Source organism: Pseudophryne corroboree, chromosome 2 (genome assembly GCF_028390025.1).
Source record: "Pseudophryne corroboree isolate aPseCor3 chromosome 2, aPseCor3.hap2, whole genome shotgun sequence".
In the NCBI taxonomy this organism is placed as follows: Eukaryota; Metazoa; Chordata; class Amphibia; order Anura; family Myobatrachidae; genus Pseudophryne; species Pseudophryne corroboree.
In genome coordinates, this window is record NC_086445.1 from 75,014,454 (window position 1) to 75,035,358 (window position 20,905).

Here is a 20,905-nt window from a genome sequence, read left to right on the forward strand (position 1 = left end):
GGCCGCAGTTTCGGCATTCAGGACTGGGTCCTGGTGACCATGGACGCAAGCCTCCGAGGGTGGGGGGCAGTCACACAGGGAAGAAATTTCCAAGGTCTGTGGTCAAGTCAGGAGACTTGCCTTCACATCAATATCCTGGAACTAAGGGCCATATACAACGCCCTACGTCAAGCGGAGACCCTGCTTCGCGACCAATCGGTGCTGATTCAGTCAGACAACATCACTGCAGTGGCTCATGTAAACCGCCAAGGCGGCACAAGGAGCAGGGTGGCGATGGCGGAAGCCACCAGAATTCTTCGCTGGGCGGAGAATCACGTAAGAGCACTGTCAGCAGTGTTCATTCCGGGAGTGGACAACTGGGAAGCAGACTTCCTCAGCAGGCACGATCTCCACCCGGGAGAGTGGGGACTTCATCAAGAAGCCTTCACGCAGATTGCAAGTCGGTGGGAACTGCCACAAGTAGACATGATGGCATCCCGCCTCAATAAAAAGCTACAGAGGTATTGCGCCAGGTCAAGAGACCCTCAGGCGATAGCTGTAGACGCACTAGTGACACCGTGGGTGTTCCAGTCGGTCTATGTATTTCCTCCTCTTCCTCTCATACCCAAGGTGTTGAGAATCATAAGAAGAAGAGGAGTGAGAACAATACTCATTGTTCCGGATTGGCCAAGAAGGACTTGGTATCCAGAGCTGCAAGAAATGCTCACAGAGGACCCATGGCCTCTGCCTCTAAGACAGGATTTGTTGCAACAGGGGCCCTGTCTGTTCCAAGACTTACCGCGGCTGCGTTTGACGGCATGGCGGTTGAACGCCGAATCCTAGCAGAAAAAGGCATTCCGGATGAGGTTATTCCTATGCTGATAAAGGCTAGTAAGGATGTGACGGCTAAACATTATCACCGTATACGGCGAAAATATGTTGCTTTGTGTGAGGCCAGGAATGCCCCTACGGAGGAATTCCAGCTGGGCCGTTTCCTTCACTTCCTACAGTTGGGAGTGACTTTGGGCCTAAAACTGGGTTCCATTAAGGTCCAGATTTCGGCCCTATCCATTTTCTTTCAAAAAGAACTGGCTTCTCTACCTGAAGTTCAGACATTTGTAAAGGGAGTGCTGCATATTCAGCCCCCTTTTGTGCCTCCAGTGGCACCTTGGGATCTTAACGTGGTGTTGAGTTTCCTGAAGTCACACTGGTTTGAGCCACTTAAAACCGTGGAGTTAAAATTTCTCACGTGGAAGGTGGTCATGCTATTCGCCTTGGCTTCAGCTAGGCGTGTGTCAGAATTAGCGGCTTTGTCACATAAAAGGCCCTATCTGGTTTTCCATATGGACAGGGCAGAATTGCGGACCCGTCCGCAATTTCTGCCAAAAGTGGTGTCATCTATTCATATGAACCAATCTATTGTAGTGCCTGTGGCTACTCGTGACTTGGAGGATTCCGAGTTACTAGATGTGGTCAGGGCTTTGAAGGTTTATGTAGCCAGAACGGCTAGAGTCAGGAAAACTGAGTCGCTGTTTATCCTGTATGCACCCAACAAGCTGGGTGCTCCTGCTTCAAAGCAAACTATTGCTCGCTGGATCTGTAACACGATTCAGCAGGCTCATTCTGCGGCTGGATTGCCGCTGCCAAAATCAGTAAAAGCTCATTCCACAAGGAAGGTGGGCTCTTCTTGGGCGGCTGCCCGAGGGGTCTCGGCATTACAGCTTTGCCGAGCAGCTACTTGGTCGGGTTCAAACACTTTTGCAAAGTTCTACAAGTTTGATACCCTGGCTGAGGAGGACCTTGTGTTTGCTCATTCGGTGCTGCAGAGTCATCCGCACTCTCCCGCCCGTTTGGGAGCTTTGGTATAATCCCCATGGTCCTTACGGAGTCCCCAGCATCCACTAGGACGTTAGAGAAAATAAGATTTTACTTACCGGTAAATCTATTTCTCGTAGTCCGTAGTGGATGCTGGGCGCCCGTCCCAAGTGCGGACTTCTACTGCAATGCTTGTATATAGTTATTGCTTACATAAGGGTTATGCTATAGTTGCATCAGGGTTGATCTGATGCTCTATTGTTGTTCATACTGTTAACTGGGTAAGTTTATCACAAGTTGTACGGTGTGATTGGTGTGGCTGGTATGAGTCTTGCCCTGGATTCCAAAATCCTTTCCTTGTACTGTCAGCTCTTCCGGGCACAGTTTCTCTAACTGAGGTCTGGAGGAGGGACATAGAGGGAGGAGCCAGAGCACACCAGTATCCAAATTCTTTCTTAAAGTGCCCTGTCTCCTGCGGAGCCTGTCTATTCCCCATGGTCCTTACGAAGTCCCCAGCATCCACTACGGACTACGAGAAATAGATTTACCGGTAAGTAAAATCTTATTTTATAAGTACTTATTTCTGATTGGTTTCTATGGTTTTTGTGCACATCTGCACCTTTGATGACTTTAACTGTCTAATTTTCCAGCTTTCTTAATGTTTATTACTCATACTGCATTAAACAGATTGTGGTGGCCATGTCACTTTCATAGATTGCGTAGAGAGAGCACTGGAGTGTGAGACCATTAGTCACAACTTCAGTGGATACAGACCATGGTACTAGAATGCATCGCTGAATCATCAATTCTGCTGCCTAGGCTCTTGCCTAGGGTCCAATTAACACTATGGGACCCAAATTATTCTACCCCAGCATTTACCAAACTCCGCCATTACGGTCTAGGTTATTAGGATATCCATGCTTGAGCACAGGTAATTAGTACCTCAATCAATTTGATTTAGCCATTTGGACTCAAGGATGGATATCCTTAACACCTGGACTGTAATGTTGGGGTTTGGGAGATGTGCACCGGACATTTTTCGGGTTTTGTGTTTTGGTTTTATATTCGGTTCCGCAGCCGTGTTTTGGATTCGGACGCATTTTGGCAAAACCTCCCTTAAAATTTTTTGTTGGATTCGGGTGTGTTTTGGATTCGGGTGGTTTTTTTCAAAAACCCCTCAAAAACAGCTTAAATCATAAAATTTGGGGGTAATTTTGATCCCATTGTATTATTAACCTCAATAACCATAATTTCCACTCATTTCCAGTCTATTCTGAACACCTCACACCTCACCATACTATTTTAAGTCCTAAAATTTGCACTGAGGTCGCTGGATGACTAAGCTAAGCGACCCAAGAGGGCGGCACAAACACCTGGCCCATCTAGGAGTGGCACTGCAGTGTCAGACAGGATGGCACTTACAAAAATTGGCCCCAAACAGCACATGATGCAAAGAAAAGAGAAAAAGAGGTGCACTGTGGTCGCTGGACGGCTAAGCTAAGCGACACAAACACCTCAATATCACAGGAATTATTCGTTCTAATCAATTATATTATTGGTCCAAATCACTGGAAGAAAATGACAAAATCACTGGAATTATTCGTTCTAATCAATGGTATTATTGGTCCAAATCACTGGAAGAAAATGACAAAATCACTGGAATCATTTGGCAAGATCACTGTAATTAATAATTAATTATAAATCACTGATATTAATTGGTAAAATCTTGCTATCGCCTGCCTAGTGAAGTGGAATCTAGATGGGATTTTGTACCGGGGACACAATAACTTCATCAATTGTCTAAATCCCAATGCACTAATGACAGAAAACGGGCGCACGTCTAACAGCGCACTGATTATACTGAGAACTGATTAAACTGATCAATCACTGATTATACTGAGCACTGATTTTACTGAGCACTGATGATACTACAGAGAACTGACACTGAGTAGCGAGAACAGCAGTGGACTATTGTAGTTGTACTGTAGTATACTGCTCACAACAATGCAGCACAGATATGGATACTTGAAGTGACACGGAGCTGCAAGATACAGCAATGGCCTACTGTACTGTACAACTATATACTGTTGGTCACCAAAATACTGCACTGTACTACTATATATATATATATATATATATATATATATACATATATATACTGCTCACAACAATGCAGTACAGATATGGATACTTGAAGTGACACAGAGCTGCAAGATACAGCAATGGCCTACTGTACTGTACAGCTATATACTGGTGGTCACCAAAATGCTGCACTGTACTACTATATATATATATATATATATATATATATATACTGCTCACAACAATGCATCACAGATATGGATACTTGAAGTGACACCGCGGAGCTGCAAGATACAGCAATGGCCTACTGTACTGTACAACTATATACTGTTGGTCACCAAAATGTTGCACTGTACTACTATATATATATATATATATATATATATATATAGGCAGTGTAATGAGGCGGCACTCAGGAGACTTTTCAAGTGTTTTAATAGCGTGTTATATATATATATATATATATATATATATATAGTATATACTGGTCACACAACAATGCAGCAGATATTGAGCACTGATCAGGATACTGTCTAGAACTGAGTCTGACACGGAGCTGCAAGATACAGCAATGGCCTACTGTACTGTACTAATATAATATACTGGTGGTCCCCACAATGCAGCACACTGAGCACAGATATTTGCAGCACACTGAGCACAGATATTGAGCTTTTCAGGGAGAGAACGTAGCCACGTCCTCTCCGTTCAATCTCCAATGCACAAGTGAAAATGGCGGCGACAAGCGGCTCTTTATATGGAATACGAATCTCACGAGAATCCGACAGGGGGATGATGGCGTTCAGCCTCGTTTGGGTTAACCGAGCAAGGCGGGAAGATCCAAGGCTGCCTCGGACCCGTGTAAAATACGTGAAGTTCGGGGGGGGGGGGGGGGGGGGTTCGGATCTCGACGAACCGAACCCGCTCATCTGTAATTATTATGTTATTTTTGGACATTCGGAGGTGGGAAGGGGGCTGTAACCAAAATGTGTATAGACTCCAAGGGGGAAGCAGTTAGCTTCCCGACGGATGGGATCCTGGTAGTCAATATACCGACACCAGGATACCGAAGGAGGATGCACTGCTGGTGTCCACATACCGAAGCCGCTCGGGATGCTGTCGTCTGCATATTGACTCCGCTCGGGATGCCGCCGTCACATTACCGACAGCCAGCATCCCGATCGTCCTCACAACAGGACGTGCTGGCAACCTGCCGCTCGGGGGGGAGGGGGGGGGGGGTTAGGTTTAGGCAGAAGAAGGGGGGTTGGTTAGGGCTAGGGACTGGGGTGGGAGGGTAGGCACTTAGAAGGGGTGATTAGTGTTAGGAATCAAGCGGGGAGGGTTAGGTTTAGGCAACGGGGAAGTCAGGGTTAGGGATAGGCACCAAGCAGGGAGGGTTAGGGTTAGGCACCACCGAAGAGGGTTAGGGTTACGCACCCCCAAGGAAGGGTTAGGATAGGGAGAAGGTGAGGGTTAGGGGCTTTAATAGGGGGCTGTTGGGATTCTGATGGATGGGACGCCGCTGTCGGCATACTGACAGCCGGCATCCCGTCCATCGGCAAATCATACTGATCCCCTCGAAGGGGTCTTAATCTGTCTCCTCCTGCATGGAAAATGTGCTTTAATGCACTTTTTTTTATGACACCCTAAATGTCTACTTTCAGCTGGAGCTGTCCACTAAACCCGAGACCTTTATGATACTGTCCAGTAGTTCCTCCAGGTTTACTTAAGTCATCACATCCCCTATAGATGTACTAGTAGAAAACCTGAAATACTTTTACAAGATGAATCATGTGTGGAAGGAGAAAACGTAACTTGCAAAAAAACCATTTATTCCGGTAACCTGCTGCTAATTTATCCGGTGCGGCCTGACAGCTGGTGGAAGGATCTCCTTGCCCCAGCCTTGCCCTAGTGCAGCTGCTCTCTCTAAGGTTGCCAGCCACACCAACAGCAGCCAGATCATTCTCTATACTACACATCCTGCAGACAGCCAGCTTGGCAGAGATACTAAGTGATGCTCAGTGCGTCATTTGGAAACCCTTACATTTTGTTCATCAACTTCAGAGGTGACCAAATGCTGCTTACCAGATTGTCCGTATGGAAGTGGAGTGCCCTGATAATAACAAGGGCACAAGAGACAACAAGGGAAGACTCCAGCACTGTTCTATAATGTATCAGGGCAATATATCGTACTTACCTACTGTAATTATCATCCCTGTCCAGATGGAATGTGTACAACGAAGAGCTGGGCATGAAGCCATTTGTATCATCAAGTGGCTTTGGCAATGTGTCATGGATCTAATTCCGTCATCACTCTCCTGCCCACTTAGCGCTCATTACTGTGAGTGTGGCTTGATGACACAATTTGCGCAATCACATGTCCCTGCACGCCTTGATGCAACTGCCTGATTCCTCTTAACCAGGGAGTCTCCGAGACATGCCAGGAATGAAGGTAAGCATGTAATGTTCTTATTTCATTAATCCTATAGCTGCCCACCCACCAGGGCCGGTTCTAGCCCTTGTGGTGCCCCGGGTGAAAATAGGGGTGTGGCTTCTGATAAACCTGATTCTTATACTCTAAAACACAAGCTATTAAATCTATACCGTGAAGCCGTAATGGCCGCTGAACCTCGTGCACGTGCCACGCACTCCGTACGCTATTTGCGTAAGAATACCTTGCACGTGGTACGCAAGTTACGTACACACGCTGCGCTGGGTGTACGGAACTCACAGCGAGCGTACACACAGATAATAACCTTTTAAACCTTACACAGAGTATGCTTATACTGTAAATCTTAGTGTTAGATACTGTAATGATATAATGCTGTTTAACCTTGGTCTGTAAGCTAGTTGTTTGAGCGATTGAGATGCTCCGATTACCCTCAGTAATGTAATAAGCACACAATACCTGGCTAAGGTTCCAACACCTTTACTAACAATATTTAACTAAGTAAAAGGGAAAAGAAAACAGTGAACAGTTCATACACTACAGGCTAACATTAAAATCTAACAGAATAACTAAACAGAAATATACACAATAGTGAACGATCGCAAACACTAATACAACAAATAAGAATGAATGACTAACATTTAAACGGGTAACAAAGTTGCCACAGAGTAACATACCATACGGGGAACACTCGCAAGCGCAACCGGAATCCAGTCCTCCAATTATCAGAGATAAATGTTGAAGAGAGAGAGTACTGGCCGGTCTGGGGACAGTGACCCTTATATACACAACAAACAGTGTACTACAAAGGGCCCTACAATCTTATTGTTCATTGGACACAGGAATGTCTCTCTGCACTGTAACAAAAGGTCATAGGTGGATTTGAACAGGTGGGCTGTGGCTATTACAAACTGCTCAGGTGGGAGGGAATCGCCAGATTCCCGCCGCATGGATAATGAACTGCAAATATATGAAATGTCCAGAAACTACTAATGGCCATAACTACACGCAGGAGCGATTAATCTTTACCTAACCAACACCGGATTATTGCTATTAAAATACTCTTTGGTTAGGCACCAGACACCACTGTTCAACCTTAATCAGACCCTTTGTACCCCGTAAAGAGGGATTCCCAAGTCCGTGAACAAGTCACATTAAACAAACTTACAGTTATCACTAAGGGGAACATTATCTATAAAACATACTATTTGGTTTTATTATTTTATGATTGAGTCGCCCGCTAGACGCACATAAACCCTACCGTAAATGCACATACCACGCGCTCGAGCGCATGGCCGAGGGGGCGCCGTCACGCAATTTGCGAATATGTGCACGCACGCCAGAGAAAGTGCATGTGCAGCGGGCAAGCGCATGAGGTGAATATATGGCAACGTGTAGCATGATATTTTTCTGACTTTGACAGTCCACCCTTTGGCAGTCATCAATAACTGCCACTTCCTAAAACAGTTCAAAAAGAAAAATATATGTCATAATGTAAATACCATTTTATGATTGGGTAAAGGGAGGAGAGAGGAAGGTGGGAAAAAGGTATGACCTAGTGAGATAGTAGAAGCATGTGTGTATGAATCCATGTTTGAGGGGTCATGTATCATCGTGCCGTACGTGTTTTAAATCAAGCTTCGAGGTATTGCGAAGTATACATTTGAATTCCTTCTTATCCCGTATTACGGGTCTGTGGATGGGCTGTCAAACTTTACCGAGCTCTTTTCGGCTTTTAGTTGTAACAAAATGGGGGAGCACATTTTAGTTGATGATACATGATTGGGGGAATATGTGAGTACTGATATCTGTGCCTATATTCCCTATCGACTATGTGTGTCATTACCTGAAGGTTGTAGAAATGAAGATAAGAAGCAATTATGGTAAATGCAGTCATAAACTATGTGAGTTTAATATACACTTGCTGATTGAGGTCTTGTCTGATGTCCTGTCTCGATGTACATGTTGACTGTAGTCTCCCGATGCTTTTGCTATAAATGCTGAGCAAAAAGCTTTCTCAATGGCCCTCATTCCGAGTCGTTCGCTCGTTATTTTTCATCGCATCGCAGTGAAAATCCGCTTAGTACGCATGCGCAATATTCGCACTGCGACTGCGCCAAGTAATTGTACAATGAAGATAGTATTTTTACTCACGGCTTTTTCTTCGCTCCGGCGATCGTAGTGTGATTGACAGGAAATGGGTGTTACTGGGCGGAAACACGGCGTTTTAGGGGCGTGTGGATGAAAACGCTACCGTTTCCGGAAAAAACGCAGGAGTGGCTGGAGAAACGGGGGAGTGTCTGGGCGAACGCTGGGTGTGTTTGTGACGTCAAACCAGGAACGACAAGCACTGAACTGATCGCAGATGCCGAGTAAGTGTGGAGCTACTCTGAAACTGCTAAGTAGTTTGTAATCGCAATATTGCGAATACATCGTTCGCAATTTTAAGAAGCTAAGATTCACTCCCGGCTTAGCGTGTGTAACTCTGCTAAAATCGCCTTGCGACCGATCAACTCGGAATGAGGGCCAATGTCCATAGACTTACAATCTTTAAAGTATTGGGCTATCGTAAAAGTTAAAGTCACTAGGGATATTGGGGGTCTATGGCATTGTCCATCAGTGGTCTGTGTAAAAGGTTGTCAAATTCTTCTTCCAAGCGGATGTCTTTGTACCTTGGAGGAAAACAAAGGAGAAACGGGTGAAAGAAACGGACCGTGGAATCACATTTTCATCACATCATTGTCTCTATCGTTGGGTCATAAATCAAATTAGTTGTTGTTAGTACAGTGTCCTCGCTCCTTAAACTCATCACCCTGGTACTGCTTTTACGCTTCGCTAAAACCCGAACGCATCTAAATATCAGGCCAACCAATATGACGACCCCCAGAATACACAAAAGAAATTTCCCTACATCCATAATAATATCTTGGGCCCATTCTCCTAAACCCGAGAACCAATTTCGTGGGTTCAACCATGACACCCAACTGGTCAGCTCATTACCCACAGTAGCGAGTGTGAGATTGTGTTTCCTTCGAAACTCCCATTTTAATTGTAAAATGTCATCCATCTTTTGGTCTATGACCTCGGCTGGGTCCTCCGTGCTGTTTGTAATGTACGTGCAGCACTTTATTCCATATTGAGTTGCAAGGGTAACACAATACCCGCCTGTCACAGCTGTGAGGTAATTGAGAATCATCCTATGCTGAACCAGTTCTGTTTTGTAGGCTTGTAACTCTTTCCCAGTGTACCTGAATGTGTCGTCATACATTTCGGTGATATTGTCTAATAAATTTGCAAGCGCAGATATATATTTATAATTTATCACTCCTCTGGCGGTACGAGTGATATCTAACGCGAGTAGGAATTGAATCCCGGTGGATTCATGGATCAGGTCAGAGGCCGAATGCTCTGTTCTTTCTATCAGGTGCCGTTTAACGATGTGCTCGTAATGAGTGTGAGTATAAGGAGCTTGGGCACTGCGATGAATATCTTTCATTTTGTTATGGGTTACAGTCATTACTTCAGGCAGTACTTTTCCAATATAGCACAATCCCTCTGAGTTTGGGGCAAGTCACTTATACGCCTTTCTCCCGCATATGAAATATGCATCATTGGGGAGAACAAATGGGACGGAGTATGACATTATCATGTTACAAATTTTCCATGTGAAATCTCCTAACCCTAACTCTCCCATCTGTTTAGTACACGTATCTGTTTGTACGATATGTGCACAGTATCCTGGTGATACTTCTCCAACTCGCATGGTTCTACTTCCTAGAGTGTACCTATACCGGAAAAATCTTCCATGGTCAGCTATCTGGCGTATAAGTTCTGTATCTATGGGCATTCTGTCGGCTCTGTATGAAAGGGTCATGGTTTGATTACTCCATGACACTTCCCAATTTCCCGGCTTTCGGGGATTGGAAATGTTAAAGCATACTAAGGACCTATCCACATGATATTGGTGGAGCTTCAAACTAGGAGGACTAGAGATATTAAACCTCTTGTCCACCGGCCTCCCACCACTTAGCTCAAGTACCTCTCCTACAGTTAATGGGAATGGTACTAGTCCTGATTTGCTATGGCCTTGAGGTACTTGAGAGCATACCCAACAGTCTGTCTGATTTAATACTTTACCCACTAAGGAGTGATAGTCACTCAATGGATGCCGGTCCATGTGGACATTAAAACTGGACTGACATTTCTTTATGCACCCATCCTCAACTATATTGTCACAATGCCTACAGATGCAGTTCTCTTCAGCTAACAATCCTTCACAATTCCTTCTATTGTCAATGCTACCAGATCGTTTTCTGATACTCGCCTTTACTCGGTGATTATGTTGTTCTTGGAAATTTCCGCCTGCATCCTGGTCATCAGAACCCATTCCAGATCCTTTCTCGACCTCCATGGTACTCTCACCGAAACAGACTGCTCTGGTCAACATCATGGTCAACAGGAAAATCCGGATCACAGTCTCTTGGGGCAAGTCCATCTTAGAGGAGTAAAAGGAGAAAAATAAGAAGGGGGAAAGGAAATAGGAGGGAGGTGGGAACTGGAGAAAATAACAAATGGGAAAAAGAAATCTGGTTCGACAAGCTTCTGGTCTTATTATTCTCGGCGCTCAGGTGTCGTCTCAATCCTCCCTGAACAGACACTCTAGTGATACAACCTCTACCGTCTGTTCTTTATCACGGGACCTCTCTGGGTCAGTGACCTTTTTACAATGAGACGAATGGACCCAAGTCTCTCTCTCGGCAACCTTCAATGCTGTTGTGCTGGTCAATAAGACTTGATATGGTCCTTCCCATCTGTCAATAAGGCAACCTGAGCGTAGAAAATTCCGTATCATTACATAATCCCCAGGTTCAATTACAATTACAATTACTGTCTGGCAGATCAGGAATCACCAACTTTAGATTATCATTCTGATTCCTCAATTGCTTACTCATCTTAACCAAGTACTTTACGGTTACTTCATTGTTACATTTCAAATCATCCTGGGGGTTAATCATAACATGGGGTTGTCGACCAAACAGAATTTCAAAAGGAGACAGATTAAGAGGGGACCTGGGAGTGGTTCTGATGCTGTATAATACAATTGGCAAAGCTTCGGGCCATAACAATCCTGTTTCAGTCATTACCTTGCTCAATTTATTTTTAATAGTGCTGTTAACTCTTTCCACCTTCGCGCTCGCCTGGGCGGCGGTACGGAGTGTGCAGCTTACTATTAATTCCCATCAACTTACACATTGTTTGAAAGACTTCACCTGTAAAATGGGTACCCCTATCACTCTCAATTATTCTAGGGATACCGTACCTACACACAAATTCCTGCACAATTTTCTTTGCAGTAAACACAGCGGTATTTGTGGCCGCGGGAAATGCTTCGACCCAATTTGAGAATACATCAATACAGACCAAAACATACTTAAAATTTCTACAAGGTGGTAATTGTATGAAATCAATCTGTATTACCTGGAAAGGGCCATCTGTCGGAGGGATATGGGATGGCTCTGTCGGTATTGCCTTTCCGATATTCTTCCTCAGGCAGGTGAGACATGTCATTGCTCTTTTACCCACATGGGAAGAAAATCCTGGGGCGCACCAATAAGCTCTTTCTAGCTTACACATTCCTTCTTTGCCTAGATGAGTCAGCCCATGTGCCGCTTCCGCTAGACTTGGAAGGTATGCTCTGGGTGCCACTGGTTTACCATGTCCATCTGTCCAGAGTCCTGAGGACTCCTGGCCATATCCTTTTGACCTCCAAACTGCCTTTTCCTGCGGGGAACACAAATTTTGCATTTCGCACAATTTTTGTGTGTTTACAGTATTAAATACCATCAGTCGTGTACTGTCTGTTTGTATGGGGTTACCGGCTGCTGATTTAGCAGCTTCGTCTGCTCGGCTGTTACCAAGTGATACCGGGTCTTGGCTATATGTGTGAGCTTTACACTTGATAACAGCCACTCTGTCGGGTTCCTGTATCGCTGTTAGAAGTCTTTTGATGTGGGCTGCATGCGCTACGGGTGTGCCAGCTGCCGTCATGAAATTTCTGAGGCGCCATAGGGCTCCGAAATCATGGACTACTCCGAAGGCGTACCTAGAATCTGTGTAGATATTGGCTGACTTGCCCTTAGCCAATTCACATGCTCTGGTTAGGGCAACCAGTTCAGCAACTTGTGCTGAGTGAGGTGGGCCTAGCGGTTCTGCTTCTATGGTACCTTGGTCATCTACGACTGCGTATCCAGTACACAAGTCTCCCGAGTCCGTCTGTCTGTGACAACTACCGTCAGTGTAGAAAGTAAAATCTATATCTTCCAGTGGGTTGTCACTGATGTCAGGCCTTGCCGTGAAATTTTGGGTCAAATATTCCATACAATCATGCATGTCATCCCCTGTACTAAATCCGCCTTCACCATCACTCTCATCCTCCACCCTTTGTGGCTGTCCAGGCACACCTGGAAGATATGTTGCAGGATTTAGTGCGCTGCATCTCTTTATAGTGATGTTTACCGGGGCCATTAATGCCAATTCCCATCTAGTAAACCGTGCTGATGAGACGTGTCTGGTTTGGGCAGAATTCAGCAAGGCTGACACTGCATGTGGTGTATGAATTGTGAGGTTGTGTCCTAGCACAACATCTTCGCTTTTTGTAACTAGCAGTGCTATTGCTGCAACGCTTCGCAAGCATGTGGGGGGGGATCGCGCTACCGTATCTAGCTGAGCGCTATAGTAGGCTACCGGCCTGCTGGCATCACCATGCTTCTGGGTTAAGACACCTGCTGCGCACCCAGCACTCTCTGTTCCGTACAGCTCAAAGGGTTTCCCATAGTCTGGCATACCCAATGCCGGTGCCTGCGTTAGGCACTGTTTAAGTTTCTCAAATGCCATCTCAGATTCGTCTGTATGCGAAATCCGATCAGGTTTACTTGATGAAACCATTTCCTGCAAAGGTAAGGCCAGTATGGAAAACCCTGGGATCCAGTTACGGCAATACCCACACATTCCTAAAAACGTTCTAATCTGTTGCTGGGTTTGTGGCAGCGTCATGTTACGAATTGCTTGAATTCTATCAGCGGTGAGGTGTCTCAGTCCTTGTGTCAGACAGTGTCCCAAATACTTCACCCGGGCCTGGCATAATTGTAACTTATCTTTGGAAACTTTATGTCCTGTGTCTGAAAGATGAAACAGGAGTTGTTTCGTATCTCTCAGGGACGCTTCCAGTGAATCTGAACACAGTAGTAAATCGTCCACGTACTGGATCAATACTGATCCACTCTCTGGTTGGAAAGACTGTAAACAATCATGCAGGGCTTGTGAGAAAATACTTGGACTGTCTATGAAACCTTGTGGTAAGCGAGTCCATGTGTATTGAACTCCTCTGTATGTGAATGCGAATAAGTATTGACTGTCAGGGTGCAGAGGTACCGAGAAGAAAGCGGAGCAGAGGTCAATCACAGTGAAAAATTTGGCAGTGGGAGGGATTTGCATAAGGATAACAGCTGGATTTGGCACTACGGGGAATTGACTCTCAACTATTTTGTTGACCCCTCTTAGATCCTGTACTAATCTGTAACCCCTCCCCCCACTCTTTTTAACAGGGAAGATGGGACTATTGGCAGTGCTGGACGTCCTTACCAGAATGCCCTGTTGTAGCAAGCGCTCTATTACAGGGTAAACTCCTAACTCCACCTCTGGCTTCAGAGGGTATTGTGGGATTTTTGGAGCTATCCTACCATCTTTTACTTGCACAACTACTGGGGCTACATTTGCCATCAATCCAGTGTCTTGTCCGTCCTTGGTCCAAAGTGATTCCGGTATCTGGGAAATCATTTCTTCTACCCTGGACGGACACCTATTTACAACAACAGTGTGTGACATTAATCTTGTTGGGGAGTCTAGCATATCCTGCGCTTCCTGAGCGTGGTTTTCGGGTATGTCCAAGAACACACCTTCAGGAGTACAGTATATGACGCATCCCATTTTGCACAGTAAATCTCTCCCTAAGAGATTAGTCGGAGCCGATGCAGCCAGCAGAAAAGAATGCTTGGTATGCAAAGGCCCTATCGTAACCTCTGTTGGTTTGCTTAAAGGGTATTGTCGCACTACTCCTGTTACTCCCATGGCAGGAATGGTTTTACCAGTGGTTCTCATGCCCACGGTCGAATTTATCACTGACTTGGCCGCCCCCGTATCTACAAGGAAATTTAGAGATTTACCAGCTACATCAATTGTGACCTCAGGTTCATTTCCAAGGCTCGCAATTAATTTCACTGGCTGCAGACTACAGGTGTGGCCCCACCCCTATGGTGCGTGGCGAACTCCCTGCATTGCGCTGGCAGCTATTACCTGTGAAGGAGGTAAATGGGAATTATCAGAGACTTGCCAGTCTCTTCTTGGGGGATACCTTCTTGTTTCCCCTGCGTGTGGCTCATAACTCCGTCTCTGCGGTCCTTGATCCCAATCTCGTATGTCATGTCGTTGTCTAGGGTTTTTATATGCATTGTGTGGATTACTGGTGCAGTTATGTGCAAAATGACCTTCCCTATTACAATTGAAACATTTTACCGTATGTGGCTTACCACCAGGGGTCTGAGATTTAAACTGAGGCGGCCTTGTTGTAAGGGCTTGGATACTTATAGCCATCAGTTTATCACTCTGTGACTCCCTGCGTCTTGTGATGTTCCTGTCGTGCCCAACAGCAGTCTCTCTTAAGGCGGCCACCGACATACCTCTCCAGTTAGGTTGAGTGGTTTGTACCCTATTCCTTAATACCTCCTTTAAACCGTCCATCAAGGCGGACACCGCTACCTCTCTATGGTGTATATTTGCCTCAATTTCCACGATCCCAGTGTATTTAGCCATTTCCTCCAGTGCCCGGTGGAAATAGTCAGCGGCAGTTTCTCCTTCCATTTGTTTGATGGAGAAAATTTTGTTCCATTTTACCACAGCTGGGAAGTATACTCCCAGCTGCAGATTGATCCTGGTTACATTATCTTGATTATACTCATCCGTAAGGGGTACCTCTTCATCTAATTTACAGTCAGCTAAAAATTTCACAGGGTCAATACTAGAGGGCAGGCATGCCTTCAGTAGTGTCCGCCAATCTTTGTTATTTGGTTCAGTGGAGTTACCCAGGTCCTTAATGAACCTCTGACATGCGGCTAAATCTTTTCTGGGATCAGGAAATTCAGACAAAATTGTTCTTAATTCTGCTCGGGACCAGGGACAGTGCATTGCAATATTCCTGATGGGTGTGACCCCATTTGTGTCGGTCTTCTCATTGGGGACCGCTATCACTCTAACAGGATTAATATTAATTACTTCACTCTGGGTTGATTCTACAGTGGGTGGTGCAACAGTTTCAGCATATTGTACAGTGCCGTACTTACCTTTAGATACAACCTCACCTGTCCCTGAACTATGTGCCTTTGATACCAATCTTACTGGTTGGGCGATGCCCACTGAAGTATCGTTTATGGTGGCCGCTAGAGAGATAGCTGAAATCGTAGTGGGCTCATCTTCCTGGTCGTATTCCTGGGGGAAGTTTAAAATGGGATACAACTTTCATGGGTTAGCGTTAGTCTCAACATTTGCATTAACTTTCATTTTACTCTTATCATTACTACATTGGTTAAGTGCACCCTTATCGTACACCCGCATGTCATTTTCTGCAGCCACTTTGTCCCCTACTATATACGGTGGTGGTGCCGTTGCTATCAGACTCCTACCAGGATTTGAATTTGCTTTCTGAGCTAATTCCTGTTGTATTTCACTTTCCTGTTGCCATACCTGTAAACAATCATAATGTCTAATCCTCTGCTTTGCAGATTTTATTAGACCTATCCTTTTTCTTAGATTCTGCAATACCTCGGGGTTCAAACTGCCTACCCGGGGAAACTGCTCCCCATCATCCTCTGTCATTCGTTCCCATTCTTTGCAAAATACCTGTGTGTGTGATCCGTATTTCTCACACATTATATACCGTGCTGACCCTTTGGGCCAACAACTACCAACGTGAACCCTTGTTGGACGTCCCTTCTTTGAACAACTGGCCCCCATTGTTTGCAGATATTGCTGTCTCAGCAAATTCTTACAAAACAAACCAAGTTGCCCGCGGTAAGGCGACGGTGAAAGTTCCACTAGTGCCTTCACTCACTCTGCGCCCCAATTGGCCAATCCAATCCATGGGATCTTTTGTAACCTCTATTTACTGGGGCGCGTATGCTACCCTCCCCAGTAAGTATTGGTTGTTGGAGATTTCCTGAGTGAACAGCGAAACTCCCTTAAAATAACAAAAACCTACACAAATCACGTTATAATGTACAAATAGCGTTTATGATCCCACAGTAAATTTTAATGGGTATCAAGGTAACAAACTAATGCACACAATTACGTGCGGTCTAGTCGCACTGCGCATAAGTAACTTAATATTTATACGCTGTACGACCAACGGAATCAGTTGTTTAGGCTGCAAAACCTTCAGCCGGAGCTTAATTCTATATGGGTAATACGCAAAAACCCCCGGGCTGCGCTTAAACCTTCGCAGTCGTTTTGTCTGCGGATACTACTTGCTCCTTTTACCTTGTATAATGTTAACGCGGGCAAGCCAGTCCCACGCCACCAAGTGTCCACTCACCTGATGTGGTCTCCGACGGGATCCTGATTTGTGGGTTCACAGAAAATAATACCTTTATTTCCACACTCACTCCTACTCACTCATATACACACTGATCTTTTTGTACAGAAATTCCTTTCATACAGGCAGTAGTTCAATCCCTGAGTATTGCAATGGAAAAAGGTTCTCTTTTAACTAAGCTTTTTGGAAAACTGAACAAACCTGTGCTATTATCAGGTGGCTATACTATACCGCCCCCACTAAAACAATGTTATCGTGTGATTTGAGTCTCGGTGGGCGTATCCGTACGCTCCGCTGCGTAAACACGCCACGTGCGTATGCCTTTGTGTTGCATACGTAATCTCGCACGTTGCCCGAGACACGTATGCACAAGGTCCAGATATGCTCACAGCAACGCAACCAACACGCTTCTATCAATGTAAACGATGTTCAACTGTAATCGCTTACCGTACACCACACAGTATTTGCTATGCTGTGTGCGTGTCCTTTACAATTATTTCCTTAAAAAAATTATCCTTTATAATCTCAACTAAATAGCACCAGATATCCTCAGTACGTTTCTAATGGCAACAAGAGAGTGAGCCGCAACAATGCAGGTGTGTGCGTGCGTGCGTGTGTGCGTACGCAAAAACAGAAATAAACAGTTTTAAAAGATAATAGCGTATTGTTCTTACCTCCGGTTCCGGATTCCACCCCAGCACTCCTACAACGTAGCGAAACAGACGCTTATCTAGCCAGCACTACTGCCTTCCCGCCCTTGCTGGCAGATAACGGTTGTTTTCGTTAGTGCGGATATGTGGAGGACGGACGAGCCCTCAATTGATAAAGCTGATTCTTATACTCTACAACACAAGCTATTAAATCTATACCGTGAAGCTGTAATGGCCGCTGAACCTCATGCACGTGCCATGCACTCCGTACGCTATTTGCGTAAGAATAACTTGCACGTGGTACGCAAGTTACGTACACACGCTGCGCTGGGTGTACGGAACTCACAGCGAGCGTACACACAGATAATAACCTTTTAAACCTTACACAGAGTATGCTTATAATGTAAATCTTAGTGTTAGATACTGTAATGATATAATGCTGTTTAACCTTGGTCTGTAAGCTAGTTGTTTGAGCGATTGAGATGCTCCGATTACCCTCAGTAATGTAATAAACACACAATACCTGGCTAAGGTTCCAACACCTTTACTAACAATATTTAACTAAGTAAAATGGAAAAGAAAACAGTGAACAGTTCATACACTACAGGCTAACATTAAAATCTAACAGAATAACTAAACAGAAATATACACAATAGTGAACTATCGCAAACACTAATACAACAAATAAGAATGAATGACTAACATTTAAACGGGTAACAAAGTGGCCACAGAGTAACATACCATACGGGGAACACTCGCAAGCGCAACCGGAATCCAGTCCTCCAATTATCAGAGATAAATGTTGAAGAGAGAGAGTACTGGCCGGTCTGTGGACAGTGACCCTTATATACACAACATACAGTGTACTACAAAGGGCCCTACAATCTTATTGTTCATTGGACACAGGAATGTCTCTCTGCACTGTAACAAAAGGTCATAGGTGGATTTGAACAGGTGGGCTGTGGCTATTACAAATTGCTCAGGTGGGAGGGAATCGTCGGATTCCCGCCGCATGGATAATGAACTGCAAATATATGAAATGTCCAGAAACTACTAATGGCCATAACTACACGCAGGAGCGATTAATCTTTACCTAACCAACACCGGATTATTGCTATTAAAATACTCTTTGGTTAGGTACCAGACACCACTGTTCAACCTTAATCAGACCCTTTGTACTCCGTAAAGAGGGATTCCCAAGTCCGTGAACAAGTCACATTAAACAAACTTACAGTTATCACTAAGGGGAACATTATCTATAAAACATACTATTTGGTTTTATTATTTTATGATTGAGTCGCCCGCTAGACGCACACAAACCCTACCGTAAATGCACATACCACGCGCTCGAGCGCATGGCCGAGGGGGCTCCGTCACGCAATTTGCGAATATGTGCACGCACGCCAGAGAAAGTGCATGTGCAGCGGGCAAGCGCATGAGGTGTATATATGGCAACATGTAGCATGATATTTTTCTGACTTTGACACTTCATAAAGGGGTGTGGTCATGTATGCCCCCTGTAGAGTTGTGCCCCAGTTTGTGTCCCCTGTAGAGTTGTGCCCCATTTGTGCCCCCTGTAGAGTTGTGCCCCCGTTTGTGCCGCTTACAAAAAAAAGAAATAATAATAATTAATACCATCCCCGCTCCTGATTCCCGACCACTGCTTACCTCCATTTCCATCTCTGGCCGCTGGCGCCGCTCCTCTGATCTATGGGAGAGACGTCATGACGTCTCTCCCATAGCACCGCATAGACACTAGAGGTCAATCATGTGTCTATGTCTATGTGCCGCTCCCACAATGCCGTGCGGTGCATCGCGCACCGCACAGCTGTGACAGCACAGCAACGAGGGGCACCACCAGTAGCGGATCTTGCTACAGCGACAGCGCCCTCCGGATGGCGGCGCCCCTGGCAAAAATCCCGTGTGCCCATAGCAAGATCCGCTACTGCCACCCACCACTGTGGACAGCCATCATAGACTCTACTACGTATGAACAAAGGGGGTGGCCGTGTATTTCATCTTTACACTACAGTGATGTGTAGGCTCCTCTCACTCTGAGAACTATAGGTCTGATTCTGAGCTGGATGCTGCAGCGATGTCGGATACAGTGGAGCTGTGTTTTTTGTATGCGCATGCGTCTGATCTGCTCCATGCATGTGACCCGATAGTGTTCATTCAGAGACGAGGTTCCGGTTTGATGCGCGGCCTCTGAAATATGGTGGTGTAACCAATGGTGCATGTAAAGACTCCCCAGACAGTAATGCACCCTCTATAGATGATGCAAGGGGGTGTCTTGGTCCTTGCACATCCAAACGCACAGGTGTACACCAGGGAAGGGATTTGTGGCGATATTATTATAAAGTCATAGGCGCAGCTGCGGCAAAAGATGCAAGGACGACCATGCGACTGCAAGGACCTGTTGTGTATATACAGACCAGAGAAGAAGCCATAGACATACTGAACCGCCCCGGTGATATACTATATGCATCATTGTACTCATTCTTTCACTCCTTCTCATTCATTGGGCTAGATGTGGCCATTCACCCACTCATTTTGCGCAATATAACAAAACAATATGGAGCTGCATCCAAAGTTGCGTACAGTGCACTGGGCCCTTTACGTTATTATTATTATTTTTTTTCAGCAATGCAGTCGGTTTAAAGTCACAGATTAAGCACAGACGCACTCGCACAAATGTAGCCCCTATCTGCGCAGCTCCTGTGTGACGTTACGCAGCCGTCGCGGCCTGCCCCCTGCACAGTCCGGGCACACCTGCGTTGCCCAGACTGCGCCCCCAAAACGGCGGCCAGCGACCACATCTGCCTGTCAATCAGGCAGAGGCGATCTCTGGGCTGAAATGGCCATCGGTTGTCTGGCATGCGCTAGTGCACTGCGGCGATGGCGCATGCGCAGTTCAGACCTGATTGGCTGCTGTACAAAAACGCACAGCAGCAATCAAGTCTGAATTAGGCCCCATGGCCCTTTGCCTTTTTCCCATGTTAACATCCAAGTGGCACCCGCGGGGCTGGACTGGCCGTCTGAAGCTTCTGGCATTCTGGCAAATACCCATTGTCGGACTGTGGCAAGAAAGGCCTACCAGGGGAGTACAGCGGTAGGGTCCCATGCTTGGGGGTGTGGCCAGTCTCAAGAGGGGTGTGGCCAGTCACCGCAGAGGCTTGGCTAATCATTAGAGAGTGTATGGTCTATATATATATATATATATATATATATATATAAAATACTGCTAGTGCATGCATGATAATGTACCAGATTAATAACTGCAATGCACTG